This window comes from Saccopteryx leptura, chromosome 2 (assembly GCF_036850995.1).
Source record: "Saccopteryx leptura isolate mSacLep1 chromosome 2, mSacLep1_pri_phased_curated, whole genome shotgun sequence".
Classification (NCBI taxonomy): Eukaryota; Metazoa; Chordata; class Mammalia; order Chiroptera; family Emballonuridae; genus Saccopteryx; species Saccopteryx leptura.
The window spans coordinates 283,498,112-283,509,849 of NC_089504.1; positions in this window are offsets into that span (position 1 = coordinate 283,498,112).

Genomic DNA, 11,738 nt, shown 5'->3' on the forward strand with positions numbered 1-11,738 from the left:
CCAGGCACTTGGTATACAGTGACAAAACAATTATAAATCTCTGCCCCTGGGGGTGCTCGCTTTGGCAGCACATATACTAAAAAAAAAAATCTCTGCCCCTGGGGGATTTATATTCAGGTGGGAGAAAGACAGAAAATACTTAATAAACATAATATATTAGTATGATAAAAGGGGATTGTGAAGCCAGTAGCCATGGCCACCATGGCAGCTGCCTGGCCCATGCAGGTTCTCATTGGATTTGGACAGACGGTAATGAAACAACAGAGCCACGAACTGGTGGGCCATTATCTTTAATCCTAGCTTGCACCCGTGGGCAAGTAAAAATACACATTGGGCTCCAAAACCCACTCACATTCAGTGCTCACAAAGCTACTGACTTATCCGAGTTTCCTAGAATCAAAGGTTTCTAGCTCACTAGCCTCATTCTCCTTTGTTCCTCATCTCCTTTTCTCTACACAAACTCTGCACTAACTGGCTTCTCTTTCAGCACTGCACCATCCTGGCTGCCTCTCCTCTCCTCCACGTGGCCTGACTCTGCTCTCCAACCTGCTCTCTGCTCTAACGCTAATCTCAGGAACCGAGAGAGAGCAAGCTCCCAGTCTGCCCCACTTTATAGTGCAGAAATCAAAACCTTTAATCCAATATACAAAATAGGGTAGTCTCTAATACAAAGTCACATATCTGAGGCATGATGGGATTGTACCACCCCACATCAAAAAGAGTGGGAAAGGCTTAGTCCTAAAACCAAGCCCCAGGCTACAAGGATCCTGCCTGCCCACAGCCTGCCCCCAACACACATTAATATCACCCAGGCGAAGGGCTTCCATGTGGGCAGCACCATCTTTAACAAAGCGAGCATAATATATTTTATCTGCCCAACAGAGATATATTTATGCAAAAAACAGAACAGGGTAAAATGGATCAGGGATACTGAAACTATGTTGGCTTGGACTAAGGGAAAAAAAAGCAAATACCCAGCCACTGATCTGCCCTTTAGGAGTGTGTAAGGCCAGGAGCCGCCATCGTGGCCATTCACATGCAGGTTCCCATTGGATTTGGGCAGACGATAAAGAAATGGCGGAGTCAGAGGATGGGGGGCCATCCTATTTATTGGTGTCTCACCAAGACAGGCAAACCACAAAAGAAGACAAGAGAAAAGCAGAAAACCAGCTCTTCCCATGAAGGGCAAGGGATCAGGGAAGCCCCTGCAATTGTGATAGCAGGAACTGTGTGTCCAAGCTCCTGGTCTGTCCCACTTTATAGTGTAGAAAACCAAAATCCCTTAATCCAATATACAAACAAGGAAGTCCCTGATACAAAGTCACTTATCCAAGGCATAATTGGATTCCTCATGAGAGTGCACCACCCAGATCATACAATCAGTCAAGGGTGTGGGGAAAAGCTTAGTCCCAAAACCAAACCTTAGGCTACAATGACCTGGTCTGCTTATAGGCTGTCCCCCACACCCAATATAAGTCACAAGCGAGCAAACATATATATCATATTTACAAACTTACTTGACCAACATTCCACCCCTTTTGCTCGCTTTACAATCTAAACCACAGGCATCTTCCATGATAGTCACTGCGCAAGGAGTAGGATACATTGCATAAACAGAAATAGTACCAACTATAGCAATAGGATTAACAGATCAAAAACTATGGGCGAAATGAGAGAGCTGTCAGTGGCACCAAGAGAGGCAAATCTTTTCCCTCTGGCAGAATACAGGCCAGAGTTTTGTCTGCAGACAGCACCGTAGCTGGCACCAGAGGCCGCCCTGAGCGGGCATACCAAACCTTATTGGCCAATACACCAGCATCTGCTGGTTCTATGTGTAGTAAAATAGGGGAACTCATTATTGGCCATAAAGAAATTACAAAGGTGCCCTTCAAAATGCTGTCCCCTTGAGCACTCAAGGGATAATACACTTCTACCTTAGGTGGCCAGGTGCTGGTTGCCCAAGGAGTTAACTGGAGGTCCACCTCTAACCCCTTTCCCCATGGTGCCAACAAGGCCACCCATCTCAGATGGGGGGCCTGTACAGTCCAGGGCCAAGTCCATTGAAGCCGTTGTCCTTTAAGAAGGGCTGTTGGAGCAGGCAAGAGCACGTTGCCCTGCTGTCTGAAACCTGGCTTGAGTAAAATGTCCTTGGTGCGTATCTGCAACTGAATAGGGGCAGCTGTCCGATGCAGGAGGGCCTCTACTGGAGCTGGGCTTCCCTGTCGAGGTCGCTCATTCAAAATCCGGAGTACTGTCCATAAGCGGCGTGTCCATCCAGTAAGAGAGCCAGTGCCCCCCTCCTGTCGCAGTCCCTGCTTTAAGAGTCCATTATAACGCTCAATGATACCAGCAGCCTGGGGGTGGTAGGGAACATGGTACTTCCAGTCCACCCCCAGCTTTTGAGTCCATTGCCTCACCGTTGAACCAGTGAAGTGGGTACCATTGTCACTTTCAAGGACCAGCGGTCGCCCGTATGCAGCACTCAGGCGGTCCAGAGCCTGTATGACTGCCCTCTGGTCAGGGTTACGAGCGGGGTAAGCAGCAAGCAGCCTGGTGGCAGTATCTACACAAGTGACTGCATACTGGTACCCTTCTGACTTTGGTAAGGGTCCAATGATGTCTATCTGCCATCGTGTCAGTGGGACATGACCCCTCTGGATCTGTCCAGGTGACACCAGTGGTCTCCGAGGGTGTTCCTTGGAACATACTGCACATTGCTCACAGGCTGCAAGTACCTCTGCATAGGACACAGGCAAGTTCCAAGCCTTAACTGTAGCCCACATAGTTTTCTGTCCTGCATGGAGCAGGCGCCGGTGGAGCCACTGTGCCACATCACCTGCAGGTGCAGTCTCCAACCATCGCACCCTTGCCAACGTATCTGCCTCATCATTCCCAGGATGGGCTAGAGGGGCATGCCCTGTGACATGATATACTGTCACCTGCTTCTGGTGTCCTATTTCCCATAAGTCCTGCCACATGGCCTGACCCCATAATGGATGGTGCATTACCATCCACTGGTTAATGTGCCAGGTAGCAATCCAAAGGGTCAGTCCACGATAGACAGCCCAACTGTCAGTACAGATCACCAGAGGTGAAGGTTCATTATGGGCAACTAGCCAAACAGCTCTTAATTCTGCCCATTGGCTGCTTTGGCCTGTACCCGTGTCCATCCAAATAGTCTCAGTGGCCGGATGGAAGGCGATAGCCATCCATTTGGCAGGTTGGCCCCTGCTGGAACCATCAGTATACCAGGCATTTTCGGGGATGGGCACTCGCCCCTCCTGGTAGGGACTGACCTCAGGTTCTGCCTCCTGAGCCCCAGTTGTACCTGACTCTAAGGTCGCATAGGTGACTGGACCCAAGACTTCCTGCAGTTCTGCCCTCAATGGGCTGGTGCTAAGAGCACAGCGTTGTTGCAGATAGGCACCCCACTTGGCCAGGGTAGACATTTGGGCCATACCACTACGTGGTTCAGTTGCCCAATCTTTCACCCATCCAGCTATAGGGTATGTTGTTTTGACTATAACTGGTGTTGTGGTTGTAATACTCTCAGTTGCCAGGAGGGCAGCATACACAGCTGCCAGCTGCTTCTCTACTAATGAGTAACGAACTTCAGCACCTTTCCACAATTGGGACCAAAATCCAATAGGTTGCCGTAGGCGCTCTGTCCACTGCCACAAGCCCCATCCAAACCCCTCCGAGGTTACATGAACATCCAGCTCACAGGGCCTGGCAGGATCAAACACATTCAAGGCCTGTGCCACCTTGACAGCTCTCTTAGCAGCTGCAAATGAACCTTGCGCCTGCTCAGTCCAATCCCAGCGAACCCCCTTTCGAATAAGGTTGTACAAGGGGCGTAGTAACTGAGCCAAATGCGGTATAAATGCTCGCCCAACAAACCTAAGAATTCCTGTAACTGTTTTACCGTAGTGGGCACGGGGTATGCTTGAATCTTATCTATAACTGCGTCAGGAATAACTTTTGTCTTACCTGACCAGACAACTCCCAAGAATTTAACAGATAACCCAGGTCCTTGTAATTTGTTCTCGTTAACTGCCCAGCCACATGCTTTCAAATGGGATAGCAGGGTAGGGACCGCTTGCTCCAATTCTGAAAGAGAATCACTAGTTAGCATAATATCATCAATATAATGGTACATGCGGACTACCTCTGACTGTTTCCATTTAGCCAGGTCAGCAGCCACCAGCCCATGGCACAGGTGGGGCTATGCAAATAGCCCTGGGGTAACACTGTAAAGGTCCATTGTCTCCCTTCCCAACTGAAGGCAAATTGGTCTTGACTCTCTGCGGCTATATCAATAGAGAATAAAGCATTGGCCAAGTCTGCCACAAAGTGGTATGTCCCCAACTCATGGCTTAGCCGATCCATCATGTTAGCTATCGAGGGAACAGCAGCGTGCAAAGGGGGAACAACTTTATTAAGTTCCCTGTAATCTACTGTCATTCTCCAGGTTCCATCTGCTTTGCGCACAGGCCATACTGGGGAGTTGTAAGGACTGTTTGCTGGCCGGATGATCCCCACCTTTTCTAGTTCAAGGATTGTCCCTGTGACTTCTTCATAACCACCTGGCAGGCAGTACTGCTTGGTGTTAGTCACACGCCGAGGGACGGGTAATTGCAAAGGGGAATGTGATGCGTGTCCCCGCAATACTGCCTTCACAACCCTGATCCGCAGCCAGAACTCCCCAGCTGTAGTTTCCAACCACAGTCCTTGCAAGACATCTACCCCCAAAATATATTCAGGAATAGGAGATACATACACCTTATATGGCTTAGGAGGCAGTCTCCCTATCCCCAATGGAATAGTTATTGGCTTCACTTGAACAGTTTGGCCCCCATATCCGTCAATGGCCACTGGGGTCCCAGCAAACCGCTCTGGGTTTCCATAGAGAAGGGAACATTCTGCACCTGTATCCACCAAGGCCAACACCTGTTGTACATTGGAAGGGGACCAGTGGATAGCCAGTTCCACATGTGGCCTCCGGTCCCTGCCCATCTCCGTTAGACGGGTCCCTCGGCCTTTTTCCTATTCAAACTGGTACAATGGGTCTTGGGAGTTCCCCTCTCCCTCGGCCGTCTCTATCATATAATCTTGTAACCGAGCTGTGCGTGCACCAAACGTTTTATTGGTAGCTGCCGGGGCCTTTCGTCTCAGTGGCTGGAACTTCTGTTCTGGTTTAAGCTGCTGCCAAAGCTCCAAAAGAATTTTATTAGACTGGCCATCCAATTTCCCCTTATCTGCTCCAGCCGCAATCAAGTCTACCCATATCTGCGTTCGGGTAACTTTTACAGGCCTGTTTCCCTTGTTAGTTGGGGGGGAAACATAGGCAGCAGCCCTCACTGCTTTATGATCCCGAGCGGCCTCCAGCTCTCCCAAATCTGCTACCATCTGTGTAACTGCATTGATGGGCTGCCCCACATAGGGGCCCAAGATAGCCACAAGTGACCCAAAAAGGGCTGACGTGGCGCTAGCAAGGACAAATTCCCTCATTTTGGCCGTAAACACTTCCTCGTCTGGCCCACGAGACCCAGGGTTGAAAACAGCATTCTTCATACCTAGTTCTCGAAGGACCTTTACTAACTCACTGTAGCACTGCCACCGACTCATTGCCCCCGGCAGTTCTCCAGCATTCTGCCAGACCATATGAATGGCAGCCATCACCCATTCTAATAGGGTATGGTCTCCTGGGTTGCCATGGCAGTTCTGAAGACGCTGCCTCAAGGAAGAGTGTGTGGTAATGGCGGCCAATTTCTCCATCTCTGTTCCGGAGAGCATGATGCCATCCACCCCTATATCCCATAATCGTAGTAACCAGGCTACCAGGGATTCAGTAGGTTTCTGCCTAAATTGTGCCCCCAACTCCATCAGCTCTGCCTGGGTATAGGGTCGGACCACAGAGTGTTCCATTACCTGGGCAGGAGGCTGTGGCTGCCCCTGAGGGACTCTTTGTTGCTGGGTTTTTACCTTCTTGGCGACAACTGGTCGGGCTCTCAGTGTGCAGCTTCAGCCTGAGCCTTCTCATCCTCAGAAGAGGAGTCGCAAGCGCCTGCTCCCGCTGACTCAAAGCCAATCCACCGGCATGGATGCTGCTGCTCCTTTGGTGACCGTTTAGGCTCCTGTGGCTGCTGGCTTTTGGCCAGAAGCTGAGACTCGAGCTCTTGAATCCGCAGTTGTTTCTCCAACAACTGCCGGTGAAGACGTTCAGCTTCCAGGGTAAACTGCAACTCGCGAACCCGTAATTCCTTCTCCAGTGCTCGCTCCAATTCCAGCCTTTTCTGCCGTTCTATTTGCAATTCACACTGAAGCTTTTGACCTCGGTCAGTTTCCTCTTGAGTAAAAAACATGTAGCCCATGGCCCCTAAAAGGACAGCCATGGGGAGCCAGAGCAGCAACCAGTACTCTATCCCACCCATCAAGGGTGGTGGCTCCATACCAATCTCTGTATCCTGCCGACTACGCCAGTTGTAAGGCCAGGAGCCGCCATCGTGGCCATTCACATGCAGGTTCCCATTGGATTCGGGCAGACGATAAAGAAATGGCGGAGTCAGAGGATGGGGGGCCATCCTATTTATTGGTGTCTCACCAAGACAGGCAAACCACAAAAGAAGACAAGGGAAAAGCAGAAAACCAGCTCTTCCCATGAAGGACAAGGGATCAGGGAAGCCCCTGCAATTGTGATAGCAGGAACTGTGTGTCCAAGCTCCTGGTCTGTCCCACTTTATAGTGTAGAAAACCAAAATCCCTTAATCCAATATACAAACAAGGAAGTCTCTGATACAAAGTCACTTATCCAAGGCATAATTGGATTCCTCATGAGAGTGCACCACCCAGATCATACAATCAGTCAAGGGTGTGGGGGAAAAGCTTAGTCCCAAAACCAAACCTTAGGCTACAACGACCTGGCCTGCTTATAGCCTGTCCCCCACACCCAATATAAATCACAAGCGAGCAAACATATATATCATATTTACAAACTTATTTGACCAACAGAGTGGCTGGGGTTGTGACTGACATTAATTGTTCGCATGATCTGGAAACGCTAAGGAAAGTAACTAACATAAATTGGCCCCAGGTTGTTAGTGCCTTTCCTCATCATTCCTGGGGCGTGGAGAGTCACTGCCTGACAAAAACAAAAGAAAACTTTCCACCCAGGCTGCCAAAGGTCTCCAGGGACAAAGCACAGACATACCTGAGCTCACAGTAAAAAACAAACAAACAAACAAAACTATTAATGGCAGATTTAGGATTCAATAAAGAATTGATGCTGAAACCCATGCTTGTAACTCCTATCAATGTGCCTTCTACACACACACCCTCATGGACAGGGTTGCCTTAAGATCCAAGGTATTTAGGAAATCACCTACTCTAATCTCCCTAACAAGGCAGGTATCTTTCTGTAGCATGATACAGATCATCAGCCTCTGCCTGAATACCTCTAGGGAAGGAGTATACATTCCTTCCTTGGATAATGAGCAAAAACAACACGAAATAGGCTCCTTCATCCTGAGTCAGGTGATCTTGGACAGGATCATTAACCAGATGAATTTAAGTATTTTAATCTGTGAAATGGGGATATTGTCTCATAGGGCCATGCTGAGGCTAAATAGAGCAATGGATATAAAAGCTTATCAGATACATAATAGATAATCTTATTTTTTCTTCTCATTAACGTCTAGATCTAAGTAACAATAAAAAGACTTACTTGGCCCTGGCCAGTTGACTAAGTGGATAGAGCACCAGCCCTGTGTATGAATGTCCTTGGTTCAATTCCTGGTCAGAACACACAGGAGAAGCAACCCTCTGCTTTTCTTCCCTACCTCTCCCCCATCTCTCCCTTTCCCTCTCCTGTAGCCAGTGGCTTGATTGGTTCAAGCACTGGCCCCAGGCACTGAGGATAGCTCATTGAAGCATCAACCTCTCAGATGCTAAAAATAGCTCAGGTGATTGTTGGTCCCAGAGGAGGGTTGCCAGGTGGATCCTGATCAGGGTGCAAGCAGGAGTCTGTCTCGTTATCTCCCCTCTTCTCACTAAAAAAGACTTACTATGCTTTGCATTTATCAGCTCCAATGATAGGCATTAGATTTTTTAAAAATCTAAATTTTAGAGGGGACAAATCTCATTCATTTCAATATTCCACTGGGGATGAGTTTTGCTATTTAAAAAATTGCTAATTTCGTCTGACCAGGCAGTGGCGCAGTGGATAGAGCATCGGACTGGGATGCAGAGGACCTGGGTTCAAGACCCCGAGGTTGCCAGCTTGAGCATGGGCTCATCTGGTTTGAGCAAAAAGCCCACCAGCTTGAACCCAAGATCGCTGGCTCCAGCAAGGGGTTACTTGGTCTGCTGAAGGCCCATGGTCAAGGCACATCTGAGAAAGCAATCAATGAACAACTAAGGTGTTGCAATGCGCAATGAAAAACTAATGATTGATGCTTCTCATCTCTCTTCGTTCCTGTCTGTCTATCCCTCTCTCTGACTCACTCTCTGTCTCTATATATAAAAAAAAAATACATAATTGCTAATTTCTATTTAATTTTGAACCAACTCTGTTTCTGAATTTCAAAGTGTCTTCTATTTCCAATCTGAAGGCTTGTGGCTACCTACTTACTCCGTCTGTGCTGGGATGGGGGATGAGTCTGCGAAGTCTCTTGATTGGGGATGAGTATAACTTCCACTGTGAGGGCTCGCTCTCTTTTTTTTCAAGACTAAATTTTATTCACTTAGACTCCATAATTTAAAAATTATGTTATTATTTACATGCAATACAATTAACCTATTTAAGGGGTACATTTTGCTGAAATTCTATAATTGTAGACAATTGCATAGCCATCCCACAATCAAGATATAAAACAAGGCCCTGGCCGGTTGGCTCAGTGGTAGAGCGTCGGCCTGGCGTGCAGGAGTCCCGGGTTCGATTCCCGGCCAGGGCACACAGGAGAAGTGCCCATCTGCTTCTCCACCCCTCCCCCTCTCCTTCCTCTCTGTCTCTCTCCTCCCCTCCCACAGCCGAGGCTCCATTGGAGCAAAGATAGCCCAGGCACTGGGGATGGCTCCTTGGCCTCTGCCCCAGGCACTAGAGTGGCTCTGGTCGCAACAGAGCGACGCCCCGGAGGGGCAGAGCATCGCCCCCTGGTGGGCAGAGCTTTGCCCCTGGTGGGCGTGCTGGGTGGATCCCGGTCGGGCGCATGCGGGAGTCTGTCTGACTGCCTCTCCCCGTTTCCAGCTTCGGAAAAATACAAAAAAAAAAAAAAAATTAAAAGATATAGAACAATTCCCTCACTTTAAGTTTTCCCCTTTAGATCCTTGATTTTTTTTTAATTTAATTTAATTTTTTTTTTTTTTTTTTTTTTTTTTTACAGAGACAGAGAGAGAGTCAGAGTGAGGGATAGACAGGGACAGACAGACAGGAACGGAGAGATGAGAAGCATCAAACATTAGTTTTTTTAGCATCAATCATTTGTTTTTTTTCATTGCGTATTGCGACACCTTAGTTGTTCATTGATTGCTTTCTCATATGTGCCTTGACCGCGGGCCTTCAGCAGACCGAGTAACTCCTTGCTTGAGCCAGCGACCTTGGGTCCAAGCTGGTGAATTATTGCTCAAGCCAGATGAGCCCACGCTCAAGCTGGCGACCTCGGAGTCTCGGACCTGGGTCTTCCGCATCCCAGTCTGATGCTCTATCCACTGCGCCGCCACCGCCTGGTCAGGCAGATCCTTGATTTTTTTCTAAAGTAGCTTTTTAAAAATACTTTTCTCTCTTTTTCCTTTCTTTAAATTTTATTTATTGAATTTTAGAGAGAGAGGATGTGAAAGAGAGAGAGAGAGAGAAACATCAACCTGTTCTTGTATGTGCCCTGACTGGAGATTGCACTGGCAACCTTTGGCTATAGGGATAATGACCAACTGACCATCTGGCCAGGGATAGGTCCTTGATTTTAAGATGAACGTTGACAAATTGGCTGCAGTTTAGGGTTAGAAGTCTTGAAGTCACGGCATTGGCAAACCACCTTAAGGACTGAGGCTTATGGAGAATGTACCAGCCTTCCAATATTTGAAGAGCTGCTATGTAGATAAAGAGTGAACTTAGGCCCTGGCTGGTTGGCTCAGCGGTGGAGTGTCGGCCTGGTGTGCGGGGGACCCAGGTTCGATTCCCGGCCAGGGCACATAGGAGAGGCGCCCATTTGCTTCTCCAGCCCCCCCCTCCTTCCTCTCTGTCTCTCTCTTCCCCTCCCGCAGCCAGGGCTCCATTGGAGCAAAGGTGGCCCGGGCGCTGGGGATGGCTCCTTGGCCTCTGCCCCAGGCGCTAGAGTGGCTCTGGTCGCGGCAGAGCGACGCCCCGGAGGGGCAGAGCATCGCCCCCTGGTGGGCAGAGCGTGGCCCCTGGTGGGCGTGCCGGGTGGATCCCAGTCGGGCGCATGCGGGAGTCTGTCTGACTGTCTCTCCCGGTTTCCAGCTTCAGAAATTAAAAAAAAAAAAAAAAAAAAAAAAAAAAAAGAGTGAACTTAAGGAAGCTTAGAGGGAGCCATCAGGACCTGGGGGTGGAAGTCAGAGATATTTTGACTCAATATAAAAAATGAATTTCTAATAACAATATAACAACTATTTACAGATGATGAAAGTGAGACTCAGAGTTAAAAATTAATTACTCTAGATCAAACACCTGGGAAGTGGTAACTTCAGAATTTGAATCCAGGTGTTCTGATTTTCCCATTCTCCCCTTTTCTTGGAAAGATATGCAGTAGGCTCAGGGGCCATGGTGTCAAGGTGAACATGGCCTGAGTTAGTTGCTCAGATGTTCATCATTTTGATCATTTACTTTCTGGCTTGGGCCATGTCTTTGTTGGGGACAGCCAAGGCCCAGTGAAGACCAGTGGCCCTTCCAGCATGTGTGGAGGAGGGGGAGGCCACGCTCTCCTCAGCCTGTGGTTTGCTTTGCTTCATTGCCTGGAGCCACCTGGTAATGCCTCTGTTGGAGGCCAGGCAGGTACACATAGGATTTGGGCAGACCACAGAAGAACCTAGGAGCTGAAAGGCGGGCCATTCCTATTGATTGGATTCTCACAATGGCGGGTGAGTGAACAGAACACCGCCTCCAGTGGTGGCTGGCCAGTGATCAGGAAAACCACCTCTTGTAGCGGCAGGCAAGCAAACAGGAAAACTGCTCCTGGGGGAAAGGCTACACCCACATGTGGCTTTCTTCCACGTGCTCACGCATTCATCACGCATTCATCACGCAAAACAAGTGAGCAAGCCTAACCACAGCTGTTTTCCCTACACATCTTTTGTGTGGGTTTCCAGTGTAGGTTGAGGATACAGGTCAGTGAGGAGCTGGGTGCTGGGTTAGCCTGTGTGAGTGCCACTGAAAAGTGTAGAGGCCTGAATAGGAACATAGAACAGGGACACAGTTCAGTGCCCTGAGGCAAAAGGCACAGTGGCGTCACTGACAGAAAGTACCGAACATAGTACCGTGTTGAACACAGCACACAATAGGTAGAGAATGAGCAATTCTGATTAATCAATAGGCGGGTAGGTATCTCAGAACTGAGCTACTTCCCTTGCCCTTTTGTTTGCTCTAAAGAAGTTCTCCTTCCTAATTTCTTCATTCTTGGCTCTGCTTCTATTTGTATCAGTAAATATCTGTAGGAATTGAGGATTGGGGCCATTCTCGTGAAACCTACAGGGGATTGTGAGGCGGTCTCCCCCAGACCCCTCAGTGC